The sequence below is a fragment of the Drosophila subpulchrella genome, unplaced genomic scaffold, assembly GCF_014743375.2.
Source record: "Drosophila subpulchrella strain 33 F10 #4 breed RU33 unplaced genomic scaffold, RU_Dsub_v1.1 Primary Assembly Seq391, whole genome shotgun sequence".
Lineage (NCBI taxonomy): Eukaryota > Metazoa > Arthropoda > Insecta > Diptera > Drosophilidae > Drosophila > Drosophila subpulchrella.
Window position 1 is genome coordinate 570001 of NW_023665613.1, and position 17500 is coordinate 587500.

General features: G+C 40.1%; 1 non-coding gene and 1 pseudogene across 1 annotated transcript in view; both read left to right on the top strand.

Moving 5' to 3' along the window:
- The window catches only part of LOC119562065, a 9431-nt pseudogene extending 581 nt beyond the window's left edge, over positions 1–8850 (top strand).
- An 8393-nt stretch (positions 8851–17243) lies between these two features.
- Positions 17244–17500, top strand: part of LOC119562022 — a 1995-nt gene continuing 1738 nt past the window's right edge. Inside the window, exon 1 of the ribosomal RNA XR_005221613.1 lies at positions 17244–17500. This exon is cut by the window's right edge and continues 1738 nt beyond it. This is a non-coding gene — a ribosomal RNA (small subunit ribosomal RNA).

Below are 17500 nucleotides of genomic sequence, written 5' to 3' on the forward strand. Positions count from 1 at the left end.
AGTTTATTCAAATTAATTTGCTTGCATTTTAACACAGAATAAATGTTATTAATTTGATAAAGTGCTGATAGATTTATATGAATACAGTGCGTTAATTTTTCGGAATTATATAATGGCATAATTATCATTGATTTTTGTGTTTATTATATGCACTTGTATGATTAACAATGCGAAAGATTCAGGATACCTTCGGGACCCGTCTTGAAACACGGACCAAGGAGTCTAACATATGTGCAAGTTATTGGGATATAAACCTAATAGCGTAATTAACTTGACTAATAATGGGATTAGTTTTTTAACTATTTATAGCTAATTAACACAATCCCGGGGCGTTCTATATAGTTATGTATAATGATATTTATATTATTTATGCCTCTAACTGGAACGTACCTTGAGCATATATGCTGTGACCCGAAAGATGGTGAACTATACTTGATCAGGTTGAAGTCAGGGGAAACCCTGATGGAAGACCGAAACAGTTCTGACGTGCAAATCGATTGTCAGAATTGAGTATAGGGGCGAAAGACCAATCGAACCATCTAGTAGCTGGTTCCTTCCGAAGTTTCCCTCAGGATAGCTGGTGCATTTTAATGTTATATAAAATAATCTTATCTGGTAAAGCGAATGATTAGAGGCCTTAGGGTCGAAACGATCTTAACCTATTCTCAAACTTTAAATGGGTAAGAACCTTAACTTTCTTGATATGAAGTTCAAGGTTATGATATAATGTGCCCAGTGGGCCACTTTTGGTAAGCAGAACTGGCGCTGTGGGATGAACCAAACGTAATGTTACGGTGCCCAAATTAACAACTCATGCAGATACCATGAAAGGCGTTGGTTGCTTAAAACAGCAGGACGGTGATCATGGAAGTCGAAATCCGCTAAGGAGTGTGTAACAACTCACCTGCCGAAGCAACTAGCCCTTAAAATGGATGGCGCTTAAGTTGTATACCTATACATTACCGCTAAAGTAGATGATTTATATTACTTGTGATATAAATTTTGAAACTTTAGTGAGTAGGAAGGTACAATGGTATGCGTAGAAGTGTTTGGCGTAAGCCTGCATGGAGCTGCCATTGGTACAGATCTTGGTGGTAGTAGCAAATAATCGAATGAGACCTTGGAGGACTGAAGTGGAGAAGGGTTTCGTGTGAACAGTGGTTGATCACGAGTTAGTCGGTCCTAAGTTCAAGGCGAAAGCCGAAAATTTTCAAGTAAAACACAAATGCCATACAAATATAATTATATTATATAAATCAAGCTAATTAATATACTTGAATAATTTTGAACGAAAGGGAATACGGTTCCAATTCCGTAACCTGTTGAGTATCCGTTTGTTATTAAATATGGGCCTCGTGCTCATCCTGGCAACAGGAACGACCATAAAGAAGCCGTCGAGAGATATCGGAAGAGTTTTCTTTTCTGTTTTATAGCCGTACTACCATGGAAGTCTTTCGCAGAGAGATATGGTAGATGGGCTAGAAGAGCATGACATATACTGTTGTGTCGATATTTTCTCCTCGGACCTTGAAAATTTATGGTGGGGACACGCAAACTTCTCAACAGGCCGTACCAATATCCGCAGCTGGTCTCCAAGGTGAAGAGTCTCTAGTCGATAGAATAATGTAGGTAAGGGAAGTCGGCAAATTAGATCCGTAACTTCGGGATAAGGATTGGCTCTGAAGATTGAGATAGTCGGGCTTGATTGGGAAACAATAACATGGTTTATGTGCTCGTTCTGGGTAAATAGAGTGTCTGGCATTTATGTTGGTCACTTGTTCCCCGGATAGTTTAGTTACGTAGCCAATTGTGGAACTTTCTTGCTAAAATTTTTAAGAATACTAATTGGGTTAAACCAATTAGTTCTTATTAATTATAACGATTATCAATTAACAATCAATTCAGAACTGGCACGGACTTGGGGAATCCGACTGTCTAATTAAAACAAAGCATTGTGATGGCCCTAGCGGGTGTTGACACAATGTGATTTCTGCCCAGTGCTCTGAATGTCAAAGTGAAGAAATTCAAGTAAGCGCGGGTCAACGGCGGGAGTAACTATGACTCTCTTAAGGTAGCCAAATGCCTCGTCATCTAATTAGTGACGCGCATGAATGGATTAACGAGATTCCTACTGTCCCTATCTACTCTCTAATCTGGCAGTGTAAGTAATCGTACCTGTTTATTTTTGCTCGATTCGAAAATTCGTGTTTTTGCGTTTCCTCAAAAGTTACATTGGCGGAAGTGGTATCAGACTCCGCGGTTTGGCTGCGCGGTCAAGTAGTGTTGCTCGCGTGATCATACACACGCCAGGAGCGGCGGAATACGCGTTTTCCTTTTGTGAACAATTGAAAGCATTTTTGGTAATTTATTTTGTTTTAAAAATTTGAGTCGAGCTGAAAAGGCTACTGGGCCTTAACAAAAATTGGGTGAGTGTATTTTTGAGTCCCATTTTTAACACCACCAAAGAGATGTCGGAGGGGGAGGATTCAATGAGCGAGGGCGAGATGCGCCTCGACGGTAAGCGCAGCCGAGGTAAGGTGCGAGACAACCCAAAAGCTAAGTTGATTGCGCTCGACGAGGAATCGTGGGCGAATATTGTTGAAACGGACAAGGACTGGGACGACCAACCAGAGGGTCGCCCTTCATCATCTGCATCGTCCGCGAAGGGAGCTAGGGCGAAGATTGTTACACCCGGCGGAGAAAAAAAGCGCTCCAAAGGACGTCCTATGACGTCATCGAAGGTGGCATCGCGCGCAAAAGAGGTGAAGACTATCAAGACCACCGCTGACCCCGTCACTGCTGCCAGTGCTGACGTCGCTACTAGCGCTGACGCCGCTGCTGACGCCGCTACTGCCGCCGCCGCTGGAGACGTCGTGAAGTATGACCACGCCATGGAGGTGGTGAGGGGTGGCCCCGGACGGATTTCCGCGGAAGTTGCGAAGATTCGCACCGAGCTTATACTCGACACCAGCGTTATCGTGAGGAGCTCCACCAGGGAGCTGCTACTCGTCGTGGCCAAATATGAGGCCCTTATTTCGGCGCTCGCGCTGCGTAACGTGGTCCTGGAAGACCGATATCGGCAGTCCAAGAAGGCACCACTGCCGCCGCCGCCGCCGACTACCCAACCTGCTGCCCCGCGGATGCCCTCTGCATATGCCTCTGCATATCCAAGCCTCCCGATGCCATCCGCCGTTCCGGTCCCGATGCCGCGAAAACCGCGCGAGACCTGGTCGGCCATTGTCCACAGTTCCGACCCGAAAATTTCGGGTAAGGAGCTGGCGGAAAAAGTCAGAAAGGAGATTGCTCCCTCGCTAGGAGTACGTCTGCATGAGGTGAGAGGGCTGGCGCGTGGCGGTGCCATCATCCGCACCCCATCGTCCGGCGAGATACAAAAGGTGGTCGCCAACAAGAAGTTTGTAGAAGCTGGCCTAGAGGTGAAGCAAAGCCCAGCGCAAACGCCGAAAATTGTGGTCAGCAACGTGGACACTGCGACGCCGCCGGATGAGTTTATGAGCGAGTTGTACAAAAACAACTTCGCTGATAAGATGAGTCTGGAGTTGTTCAAAAAGCAGGTTCGACTGGAGAAGTCGTGGTCGCAGGCGGACGGCGCCACAGTTAATGTGACGCTGGAAGTCAGCACCACGGCCCTCGACGTGCTCGATGGCGGAAAGGCCTACATTGGCTGGTTCGCCTATAATTGCCGGGCGTTGGAGCGCACATACGCGTGCCACAGATGCGTTGGATTTGACCACAAGATCAAGGACTGCCGGTATAAAGAGAATGTCTGCCGGCAGTGCGGACAGACTGGCCACAGTGCGCGCGCATGTCAGAACCCGGTGGACTGCCGGAATTGCCGTTTTAAGGGATACCAGTCGGGGCACCACATGCTGTCCCCTGGATGTCCGGTATACGCGGCGGTGCTTGCAAGGGTGAACTCTAGACATTAATGTTTAGGTTCATCCAAGCTAACTGTGGTCGAGGCCGTTGCGCTGTCATCGAGCTTGCCAAGCAGATGAGAGATGCTGGCCACCTGTTCGCACTAGTCCAGGAGCCCTACGTGGACGCTGGCAAGCGACTCACTGGACTGCCTGGAGGAATGAGGATATTCGCCGATAGGAGGAAGAAAGCTGCCATCATCGTGGACGACCCATCTGCCATCTGCATGCCCATCGAGGCTTTGACGACGGACTACGGAGTGTGCGTGAGTGTCACAGGAAGATATGGCACAATCTTTCTGGCCTCCGTATACTGCCAGCATCTAGCTGCTCTGGAGCCCTACACTGACTACCTGGATACGGTTCTGCTATTAGCTAGCAGAACACCGACAATCCTCGGACTTGATGCTAACGCAGTCTCCCCTATGTGGTTCAGCAAATCCCCAGACAACTCTGGAGACCGCCTGAACCGCGAACGGGGACAGCTCATGAACGAGTGGATAATCGCAAGCGGTGCCAGTGTACTGAATACGGCCAGCCAGGTGTTCACGTTCGATAATCACCGCTCTAGAAGTGATATCGACGTGACCTTCGCCAACGAAGCGGCGCGAGTATGGGCAACCTACGATTGGAGAGTTGACTTCTGGGAGCTGAGTGACCACAACATTATCACTGTTGAGGTTACTCCAGATCCGAGCAGTACCGTTGAGAGCCTAGCTCCGGTACCGCAATGGAAGCTCTCCAATGCAAGTTGGCGAAGATTCAGTGTAGAGTTAAGGAGTGCAGCACAGAGTCTCGAGGAACTGGAGGAATCGCCGTTGGACGACCATGTGTCTGCCCTTCGCTCCATCGTACACGATGTGTGCGACAGGGTGATAGGGCGCAGGATACCTGCAGCGAGGGGAAACGTAATATGGTGGAATCCTGAGCTGAGTACCAAGCGCCAAGAGGTCCGGAGACTGAGGCGTAGGCTGCAGGCAGCTCGCCGGAGTGGCACCGACGATGCTGAGCAACTTGCCGCTGGACTGAGATTTGCCTCAGGCCAGTACAAGAAGCTTATCTTGACGACAAAGGAGCAAAACTGGCGGGACTTCGTGGGACGGCACAAGGATGATCCATGGGGGCACGTATACCGAATATGCCGAGGCCGGAAGAAGACAGCCGATCTCGGATGTCTCCGGTCGAACGGCGCGCTTTCCGTAACTTGGCACGACTGCGCAAGTGTGCTCCTCCGCAACTTTTTCCCTGTTGCGGAGTCGACGACACGAGAAGACATACCCCCTGGTGCCCCACCGATCCTCGAAGCCTTCGAGGTGGCAACCAGCGTCGCGAGGCTGAGAAGCCGGCGATCGCCGGGTATGGATGGCATCACGGGCGGTATTGTCAAGGAGGTATGGCGTGCCATCCCTCAGCACCTGACGAAGCTGTACTCTCGGTGCATCTCGGAAGGATACTTTCCGGCCGAGTGGAAGCACCCGAGAGTGATACCGCTGGTAAAGGGGCCAGATAAGGACAGGAGCGATCCTGCCTCTTATCGCGGCATATGCCTTTTGCCAGTGTTCGGAAAGGCGCTTGAGGGAATCATGGTGAATCGGCTGAAGGATGTGCTACCGGATGGCTGCAGATGGCAATTCGGATTCAGGCCTGGACGCTGCGTGGAGGATGCGTGGATGCACGCCAAAAACACCGTCGCCAACAGTCGCGAGAGGAGGGTCCTTGGAATCTTTGTCGATTTCAAGGGAGCCTTCGACAACGTGGAGTGGAGTGCGGTGCTGGATCGGCTTGTCGACGTAGGCTGTCGAGAAATCGACTTGTGGAAAAGCTATTTTTCCGGCCGTAGCGCAAGCATCATCAGCAGGTATGAAGCAGCCACAGTTGCGGTTACACGGGGCTGCCCGCAAGGGTCCGTCAGTGGTCCATTTATTTGGAATTTACTGATGGATGTGCTGCTTCAGCGCTTGGAGCCACATTGTGCTCTGAGCGCGTTTGCAGATGATCTTCTGCTTTTCGTCGACGGGAATTCCCGTGCCGATCTGGAGCGGAAGGGCGAGCAGTTGATGGACATCGTGGGAGCCTGGGGAGCTGAGGTTGGAGTGAGTGTGTCAACCAGCAAGACGGCAATAATGTTGCTGAAAGGACAGCTTTCACGCACGAGGAGACCGACGGTACGGTTTGCTGGAGCAAGCCTGCCTTACGTCACCAAATGCCGGTACCTTGGCATCTTAGTCGGCGAGCGGTTGAGTTTTCTCCCGCATATCTCTGCTCTCAGAGATCGGCTGGCTGGAGTTGCCGGAGGACTAGCGCGGGTGCTTCGAGTCGATTGGGGGCTCAGCTCCCGTGCTAAGAGGACGATTTACAGCGGACTCATGGTCCCCTGTGCACTCTTTGGTGCCTCGGTCTGGTACAAGGCGGCGAGTAGGGGCAAGTCCCTTAAACTCCTCACCTCGTGCCAGAGGTCCATCCTTTTAGGATGCCTACCGGTATGCCGCACAGTGTCCACGGTGGCACTGCAGGTGCTTGCTGGTGCTCCTCCAATGGATCTGGATGCTCACAGGATCGCCGTGAAGTTCAAGCTGAGGAAGGATGTCCCCCTGGATGAGAGCGACTGGCTCCACGGACAGGACCTGTCCGTGTTGGACTGGAAAGCTAAGATGGCGCTGCTAGACGAACGTCTGCTAAATGAGTGGCAACTCAGATGGGATCGCGCGGAACACGGCTCCGTGACTCGCGAGTTTTTCCCAGAGGCAGCGTTCGTCTACAAGAGGAAAGACTTTGTCTTTACCCTCAAAGCCGGATTCTTGCTGACAGGACACGGGTCGATGAACGCATTTCTGCAAGGCAGGACCCTCAGCACCACGACCGCATGCTCATGTGGCGTGGCAAGAGAGGACTGGCGCCACATACTGTGTGAATGCCGCCTGTACAACGATTTGCGGGACCTGGATGCCCTTGGAGTCGTTCGAGACCAGGGAAGATGGATCGTCGCGGGAGTAGTCGAGACCCCAGAACGGATGCGTCTCCTAGGAGTTTTTGCCGATGCTGCCTTCTCGAGGCGAAGGATGGATGCGACGAGGGAGGAACCACAGGCGCCGGGACGTTAGTCCCACACCTCTTTTGCCGTGTGGTAGCGGCGAAGAATACTGCCACAGCCTGCCATAGCTTGTCGTAGGAGGCGACTAATATGGCAATGGTTGCCCCATCCGAGCTTGTCGGAGCTGAAGGGGTGAGGCTCACCGAGCCTGTAATTTCGGTACCACGGGTTGAGCAGCTCCAAGGCTGCTCATTGAGGTTGGCCCCCTTGTGGGAGTATCGTGGTGGCTGTGGTTGACACCTATATCGCGGGTAGAGTCCTCGGGCTCGACGTGGATGTTGCGTTATACAACTCGGGTGCTGTGACCCACAGAACAGTAGAGATTTTAGATAGATCTCGCCCCTACGCAAGGGGGAGTGCTTGCCCGACAAGTAAGTACTCGAATTGCTACTGGGGTGGATGCTATGTACATAGCTATAGCTTCTAGTCCGGGGCGTTGGTCTGGCGCTTAACCTAGACCCGTGCATTATATACTCACTTGTGGGTATATTAGAATGCCGTGGTTGTAATCCCTTCATTGTGGAACACGCCACGTAAAATAAATTCGGAGGGATCCGAGACACACCTGTCCCTATCTACTATCTAGCGAAACCACAGCCAAGGGAACGGGCTTGGAATAATTAGCGGGGAAAGAAGACCCTTTTGAGCTTGACTCTAATCTGGCAGTGTAAGGAGACATAAGAGGTGTAGAATAAGTGGGAGATATTAGACTTCGGTTTGGTATCGCCAATGAAATACCACTACTCTTATTGTTTCCTTACTTACTTGATTAAATGGAACGTGTATCATTTCCTAGCCATTATACGGATATATTTATTATATCTTATGGTATTGGGTTTTGATGCAAGCTTCTTGATCAAAGTATCACGAGTTTGTTATATAATCGCAAACAAATTCTTTAATAAAACGGTGCATTTATGTATTTTTGATTTGAAAATTTGGTATAACTCCAATTACTCAGGTATGATCCAATTCAAGGACATTGCCAGGTAGGGAGTTTGACTGGGGCGGTACATCTCTCAAATAATAACGGAGGTGTCCCAAGGCCAGCTCAGTGCGGACAGAAACCACACATAGAGCAAAAGGGCAAATGCTGACTTGATCTCGGTGTTCAGTACACACAGGGACAGCAAAAGCTCGGCCTATCGATCCTTTTGGTTTAAAGAGTTTTTAACAAGAGGTGTCAGAAAAGTTACCATAGGGATAACTGGCTTGTGGCGGCCAAGCGTTCATAGCGACGTCGCTTTTTGATCCTTCGATGTCGGCTCTTCCTATCATTGTGAAGCAAAATTCACCAAGCGTTGGATTGTTCACCCATGCAAGGGAACGTGAGCTGGGTTTAGACCGTCGTGAGACAGGTTAGTTTTACCCTACTAATGACAAAACGTTGTTGCGACAGCATTCCTGCGTAGTACGAGAGGAACCGCAGGTACGGACCAATGGCACAATACTTGTTCGAGCGAACAGTGGTATGACGCTACGTCCGTTGGATTATGCCTGAACGCCTCTAAGGTCGTATCCGTGCTGGACTGCAATGATAAATAAGGGGCAATTTGCATTGTATGGCTTCTAAACCATTTAAAGTTTATAATTTACTTTATAAACGACAATGGATGTGATGCCAATGTAATTTGTAACATAGTAAATTGGGAGGATCTTTGATCACCTGATGCCGCGCTAGTTACATATAAAAGCATTATTTAATACAATGACAAAGCCTAGAATCAATTGTAAACGACTTTTGTAACAGGCAAGGTGTTGTAAGTGGTTGAGCAGCTGCCATACTGCGATCCACTGAAGCTTATCCTTTGCTTGATGATTCGATAATAAAGATGTTGCAAGCGGGCATAATCATTATGCTTGCTTGCAGCATCGCACGCCACTTTGTTTGTGGTGTGTAAGGTAGGGAAGAAGAAATATAAAAGACCTAAATTGGAAACATCAATATATAAGTAAATATTGAACAAACAAAATGTATCGTCATCTTATTAGTGACGCGATGATAAAGTGGCAAACATATTCCATGTATAAATATTCCTATGGTATTAAAATTCAAGTAAAGAGGACATATATAAAAGTTTGTATATATGGTTCATTCAATGGTAGCAGCGGTTGGTTGGTTGGTGTCTGCTCCTCTTATTGTTCAAAACTTATGTTATGGTAGCAAGTCTATATCGTCATATTATTAGTGACGCGAAAAAGTAGTGGCAAAACATATTCCATGTATAAATAAATATTCCTATGGTATTGAAATTCAAGTAAAGAGGCCATTCAAGTAAAGAGGACTTATATAAATATAAGTATATATAATGGTAGCAGCGCGGTTGGTTGGTTGGTGTGTCTGCTCCTCTTATTGTTCAAAACTTATGTTATGGTAGCAAGACTGTATCGTCATATTATTAGTGACGCGAAAAAGTAGTGGCAAAACATATTCCATGTATAAATATTCCTATGGTATTGAAATTCAACTAAAGAGGACATATAAAATTACTATCAATGGTAGCAGTGGTTGGTTGGTTGGTGGTTGGTTGGCGGCTGCTCCTATTATTGTTCAAGACTTATGTTATGGTAGCAAGTCTGTATCGTCATATTAATTATTAGTGACGCGAAAAAGTAGTGGAAATCATATTCCATGTATAAATAGATTCCTATGGTAATGAAATTTTCAAGTAAAGAGAGGACCATTCAAGTAAGAGGACATATAAAAAGTAAGTATATGTTCCTCCAATGGTAGCAGTGGTTGGTTGGTTGGCGGCTGATCCTCTTATTGTTCAAAACTTATTTTATCAATATGAGTTTGGCAATACAATAAAGAAGACCAATCTAATCCATATAAAACTAAATGTATTATATGGATATGCTTAGGAAACCCATATATTCATAAAAAAAAATTATGTATAGAAAATTATACATATATCTTTTATATAAATGAATCGTATGGATATCGCCTTATGGTAGGTATAATAACTTTTTAAGGCATAATAATGTATAATATAGAAAATATACATTGAAATATAAATGCATTTTTATAGATATGGCGGCATATAAGTGCCATATACACAAGAATAAATAATAGAATTTACCAATATATAATTAAAATGAGATATATAAACCTAGTGAGGGGCTGCACTAGTATATGAATCGTATGGATATGGCTTATAGGTATAATACCTATAAGGCATAATAATGTATAATATAATAAATATAAATTAAGATATGAATGAATTATATAAATATGGCATAGAAATGCCATATACATACATAAGAATAAATGGTAGAATTTACCCATATATCACTGAAACACGATATATAAACCTAATGATAGCTGGCACTAGTACTGTAAACATGCACGCAATAGTGCGTGGGGTAAAAAACTACTATAGGGAGGTGGTCGTTGGCGGGCCCCTCCTCGTATTGGTCAAAACTTATGTTATGCATATGAATTTGTCAATACTATATAGAACGCCAAGCATATCCATATAAACTATGGATATGCATAGAAATCCATACAAAAGTAAAAAAAAATTATGTATAGAAAAATATACATATATTTATATAAGTGAATCGTATGGATATGGCTTATAGGTATAATACCTATAAGGCATAATAATGTATAACAAGTAAATATACATTGAAATGTGAATGCATTGTATGGATATGGCATATAAATGCCATATATATAGAAATAAATTGTATATCAATGATATAACAATTATAAACCTAGTGAGGGGCGGCACTAGTGAATGAATCGTATGGATATGGCTTATAGGTATAATACCTATAAGGCATAATAATGTATAATATAATAAATATACATTAAGATATGAATGGATTGTATAAATATGGCATAGAAATGCCATATACATAAGAATAAATGGTAGAATTTACCCATATATCACTGAAACACGATATATAAACCTAGTGATAGCTGGCACTAGTACTGTAAACAGGCACGCAATAGTGCGTGGGGTAAAAAACTACTATAGGGAGGTGGTCGTTGGCGGGCCCCTCCTCGTATTGGTCAAAACTTATGTTATGCATATGAATTTGTCAATACTATATAGAACGCCAAGCATATCCATATAAACTATGGATATGCATAGAAATCCATACAAAAGTAAAAAAAAATTATGTATAGAAAAATATACATATATTTATATAAGTGAATCGTATGGATATGGCTTATAGGTATAATACCTATAAGGCATAATAATGTATAACAAGTAAATATACATTGAAATGTGAATGCATTGTATGGATATGGCATATAAATGCCATATATATAGAAATAAATTGTATATCAATGATATAACAATTATAAACCTAGTGAGGGGCGGCACTAGTGAATGAATCGTATGGATATGGCTTATAGGTATAATACCTATAAGGCATAATAATGTATAATATAATAAATATACATTAAGATATGAATGGATTGTATAAATATGGCATAGAAATGCCATATACATAAGAATAAATGGTAGAATTTACCCATATATCACTGAAACACGATATATAAACCTAGTGATAGCTGGCACTAGTACTGTAAACAGGCACGCAATAGTGCGTGGGGTAAAAAACTACTATAGGGAGGTGGTCGTTGGCGGGCCCCTCCTCGTATTGGTCAAAACTTATGTTATGCATATGAATTTGTCAATACTATATAGAACGCCAAGCATATCCATATAAACTATGGATATGCATAGAAAACCATACAAAAGTAAAAAAAAATTATGTATAGAAAAATATACATATATTTATATAAGTGAATCGTATGGATATGGCTTATAGGTATAATACCTATAAGGCATAATAATGTATAACAAGTAAATATACATTGAAATGTGAATGCATTGTATGGATATGGCATATAAATGCCATATATATAGAAATAAATTGTATATCAATGATATAACAATTATAAACCTAGTGAGGGGCGGCACTAGTGAATGAATCGTATGGATATGGCTTATAGGTATAATACCTATAAGGCATAATAATGTATAATATAATAAATATACATTAAGATATGAATGGATTGTATAAATATGGCATAGAAATGCCATATACATAAGAATAAATGGTAGAATTTACCCATATATCACTGAAACACGATATATAAACCTAGTGATAGCTGGCACTAGTACTGTAAACAGGCACGCAATAGTGCGTGGGGTAAAAAACTACTATAGGGAGGTGGTCGTTGGCGGGCCCCTCCTCGTATTGGTCAAAACTTATGTTATGCATATGAATTTGTCAATACTATATAGAACGCCAAGCATATCCATATAAACTATGGATATGCATAGAAAACCATACAAAAGTAAAAAAAAATTATGTATAGAAAAATATACATATATTTATATAAGTGAATCGTATGGATATGGCTTATAGGTATAATACCTATAAGGCATAATAATGTATAACAAGTAAATATACATTGAAATGTGAATGCATTGTATGGATATGGCATATAAATGCCATATATATAGAAATAAATTGTATATCAATGATATAACAATTATAAACCTAGTGAGGGGCGGCACTAGTGAATGAATCGTATGGATATGGCTTATAGGTATAATACCTATAAGGCATAATAATGTATAATATAATAAATATACATTAAGATATGAATGGATTGTATAAATATGGCATAGAAATGCCATATACATAAGAATAAATGGTAGAATTTACCCATATATCACTGAAACACGATATATAAACCTAGTGATAGCTGGCACTAGTACTGTAAACAGGCACGCAATAGTGCGTGGGGTAAAAAACTACTATAGGGAGGTGGTCGTTGGCGGGCCCCTCCTCGTATTGGTCAAAACTTATGTTATGCATATGAATTTGTCAATACTATATAGAACGCCAAGCATATCCATATAAACTATGGATATGCATAGAAATCCATACAAAAGTAAAAAAAAATTATGTATAGAAAAATATACATATATTTATATAAGTGAATCGTATGGATATGGCTTATAGGTATAATACCTATAAGGCATAATAATGTATAACAAGTAAATATACATTGAAATGTGAATGCATTGTATGGATATGGCATATAAATGCCATATATATAGAAATAAATTGTATATCAATGATATAACAATTATAAACCTAGTGAGGGGCGGCACTAGTGAATGAATCGTATGGATATGGCTTATAGGTATAATACCTATAAGGCATAATAATGTATAATATAATAAATATACATTAAGATATGAATGGATTGTATAAATATGGCATAGAAATGCCATATACATAAGAATAAATGGTAGAATTTACCCATATATCACTGAAACACGATATATAAACCTAGTGATAGCTGGCACTAGTACTGTAAACAGGCACGCAATAGTGCGTGGGGTAAAAAACTACTATAGGGAGGTGGTCGTTGGCGGGCCCCTCCTCGTATTGGTCAAAACTTATGTTATGCATATGAATTTGTCAATACTATATAGAACGCCAAGCATATCCATATAAACTATGGATATGCATAGAAAACCATACAAAAGTAAAAAAAAATTATGTATAGAAAAATATACATATATTTATATAAGTGAATCGTATGGATATGGCTTATAGGTATAATACCTATAAGGCATAATAATGTATAACAAGTAAATATACATTGAAATGTGAATGCATTGTATGGATATGGCATATAAATGCCATATATATAGAAATAAATTGTATATCAATGATATAACAATTATAAACCTAGTGAGGGGCGGCACTAGTGAATGAATCGTATGGATATGGCTTATAGGTATAATACCTATAAGGCATAATAATGTATAATATAATAAATATACATTAAGATATGAATGGATTGTATAAATATGGCATAGAAATGCCATATACATAAGAATAAATGGTAGAATTTACCCATATATCACTGAAACACGATATATAAACCTAGTGATAGCTGGCACTAGTACTGTAAACAGGCACGCAATAGTGCGTGGGGTAAAAAACTACTATAGGGAGGTGGTCGTTGGCGGGCCCCTCCTCGTATTGGTCAAAACTTATGTTATGCATATGAATTTGTCAATACTATATAGAACGCCAAGCATATCCATATAAACTATGGATATGCATAGAAAACCATACAAAAGTAAAAAAAAATTATGTATAGAAAAATATACATATATTTATATAAGTGAATCGTATGGATATGGCTTATAGGTATAATACCTATAAGGCATAATAATGTATAACAAGTAAATATACATTGAAATGTGAATGCATTGTATGGATATGGCATATAAATGCCATATATATAGAAATAAATTGTATATCAATGATATAACAATTATAAACCTAGTGAGGGGCGGCACTAGTGAATGAATCGTATGGATATGGCTTATAGGTATAATACCTATAAGGCATAATAATGTATAATATAATAAATATACATTAAGATATGAATGGATTGTATAAATATGGCATAGAAATGCCATATACATAAGAATAAATGGTAGAATTTACCCATATATCACTGAAACACGATATATAAACCTAGTGATAGCTGGCACTAGTACTGTAAACAGGCACGCAATAGTGCGTGGGGTAAAAAACTACTATAGGGAGGTGGTCGTTGGCGGGCCCCTCCTCGTATTGGTCAAAACTTATGTTATGCATATGAATTTGTCAATACTATATAGAACGCCAAGCATATCCATATAAACTATGGATATGCATAGAAATCCATACAAAAGTAAAAAAAAATTATGTATAGAAAAAATATACATATATTTATATAAGTGAATCGTATGGATATGGCTTATAGGTATAATACCTATAAGGCATAATAATGTATAACAAGTAAATATACATTGAAATGTGAATGCATTGTATGGATATGGCATATAAATGCCATATATATAGAAATAAATTGTATATCAATGATATAACAATTATAAACCTAGTGAGGGGCGGCACTAGTGAATGAATCGTATGGATATGGCTTATAGGTATAATACCTATAAGGCATAATAATGTATAATATAATAAATATACATTAAGATATGAATGGATTGTATAAATATGGCATAGAAATGCCATATACATAAGAATAAATGGTAGAATTTACCCATATATCACTGAAACACGATATATAAACCTAGTGATAGCTGGCACTAGTACTGTAAACAGGCACGCAATAGTGCGTGGGGTAAAAAACTACTATAGGGAGGTGGTCGTTGGCGGGCCCCTCCTCGTATTGGTCAAAACTTATGTTATGCATATGAATTTGTCAATACTATATAGAACGCCAAGCATATCCATATAAACTATGGATATGCATAGAAATCCATACAAAAATAAAAAAAAATTATGTATAGAAAAATATACATATATTTATATAAGTGAATCGTATGGATATGGCTTATAGGTATAATACCTATAAGGCATAATAATGTATAACAAGTAAATATACATTGAAATGTGAATGCATTGTATGGATATGGCATATAAATGCCATATATATAGAAATAAATTGTATATCAATGATATAACAATTATAAACCTAGTGAGGGGCGGCACTAGTGAATGAATCGTATGGATATGGCTTATAGGTATAATACCTATAAGGCATAATAATGTATAATATAATAAATATACATTAAGATATGAATGGATTGTATAAATATGGCATAGAAATGCCATATACATAAGAATAAATGGTAGAATTTACCCATATATCACTGAAACATGATATATAAACCTAGTGATAGCTGGCACTAGTACTGTAAACAGGCACGCAGTAGTGCGTGGGGTAAAAAACTACTATAGGGAGGTGGTCGTTGGCGGGCCCCTCCTCGTATTGGTCAAAACTTATGTTATGCGTAAACATATGATTTTGTCAATACTATAAAGAAAACTTGTTTTGTACATACAAAACTAAATGAATTATATGGATATTGAAAAATAAATGGCATTATATCCATATAATGAAAATATACTTGTATTCTCTTATTATAAGAGAGAATACCGTATAGTTGGTTGGCAAAGACAATTGAAAATACCCGAATTGCAGATGATGGGTTCAAAAACTACTATAGGGTGGTGTAGCAAATAATATGAAGATGATATATCCATATAATGGATATACACTAGTATTCTCTTATTATAATAGAGAATACCATATAAATGGTTGGCAAAGACAATTGAAAATACCCGAATTGAAGTTGACGGGTTCAAAAACTATTATAGGGTGATGTAGCAAATAAAATAATGAAGATATATCCATATAATGGAATTATATGTGTATTCTCTTATTATATGAGAGAGTACCAAACGGTTGATTGGCAAAGACAATTGAAAATACCCGAATTAAAGATATTGGGTCCAAAAACTACTATAGGATGGTCAATGGGCCGGCCATCTACTATTGACGTGACAAAATACTGTCTGTCGGTAGAGAAGATATTAATCCGTCAAATTTGTTTCTTTATTCATTTATGAATATGAGACTTGGCTCCACGGTTAATATTTTAAGCCCAAAGATAATAATGTTGAAACAAAGGCCAAGGTTTCTATTATACATAGAATAACAAATTGTTTCCGAACTTTATCGTTAATCCAAATAAATAATTACAATTGAGGCAGGCTAATAATGATATATATTTTGTATTGATAATCTTGATATATATGTATATTGGTCTGCCATTATCACATACTGAGTTATGTGATAATTCCCTGCGGGGATAAATTAAAAGAGGTGTCCCTATATTAAAAGAAAATAATATATATATATATTATTTTTTCTAACTTACATATCATATATGCGCTCGGTTTTATATTATATATTACCAAAGAGTCTTATATGAATATATACAGATAAATTTTAAATTTATCATCAAAATACAAATGATTTAATTCAATATTTTATATTGGTTAAACAAAAATTGTACATGTGTGGATACAATAATGACGTATGTCGAACAAAAAAGATATTTTAGAATGAAATATGCAAATATAAAGAAAATTATTACGTATTACGAAAAAAAATATTGTGTTTTTAACATCAATAATTAAAAAACTTGTTATTATTAGTGGCGGAACAAGTATATATTGTGAAAACAACAAACGTATACGAATGCTATATAAAAATGGCCGTATTCGATAGAAAACAATCTATAAAATTTATATTGCTAATTTCTATTCAAAAATATGAATGAAATATGAATAAAAACATTATTCTGGTTGATCCTGCCAGTAGTTATATGCTTGTCTCAAAGATTAAGCCATGCATGTCTAAGTACACACGAATTAAAAGTGAAACCGCAAAAGGCTCATTATATCAGTTATGGTTCCTTAGATCGTTAACAGTTACTTGGATAACTGTGGTAATTCTAGAGCTAATACATGCAATTAAAACATGAACCTTATGGGACATGTGCTTTTATTAGGCTAAAACCAAGCGATCGCAAGATCGTTATATTGGTTGAACTCT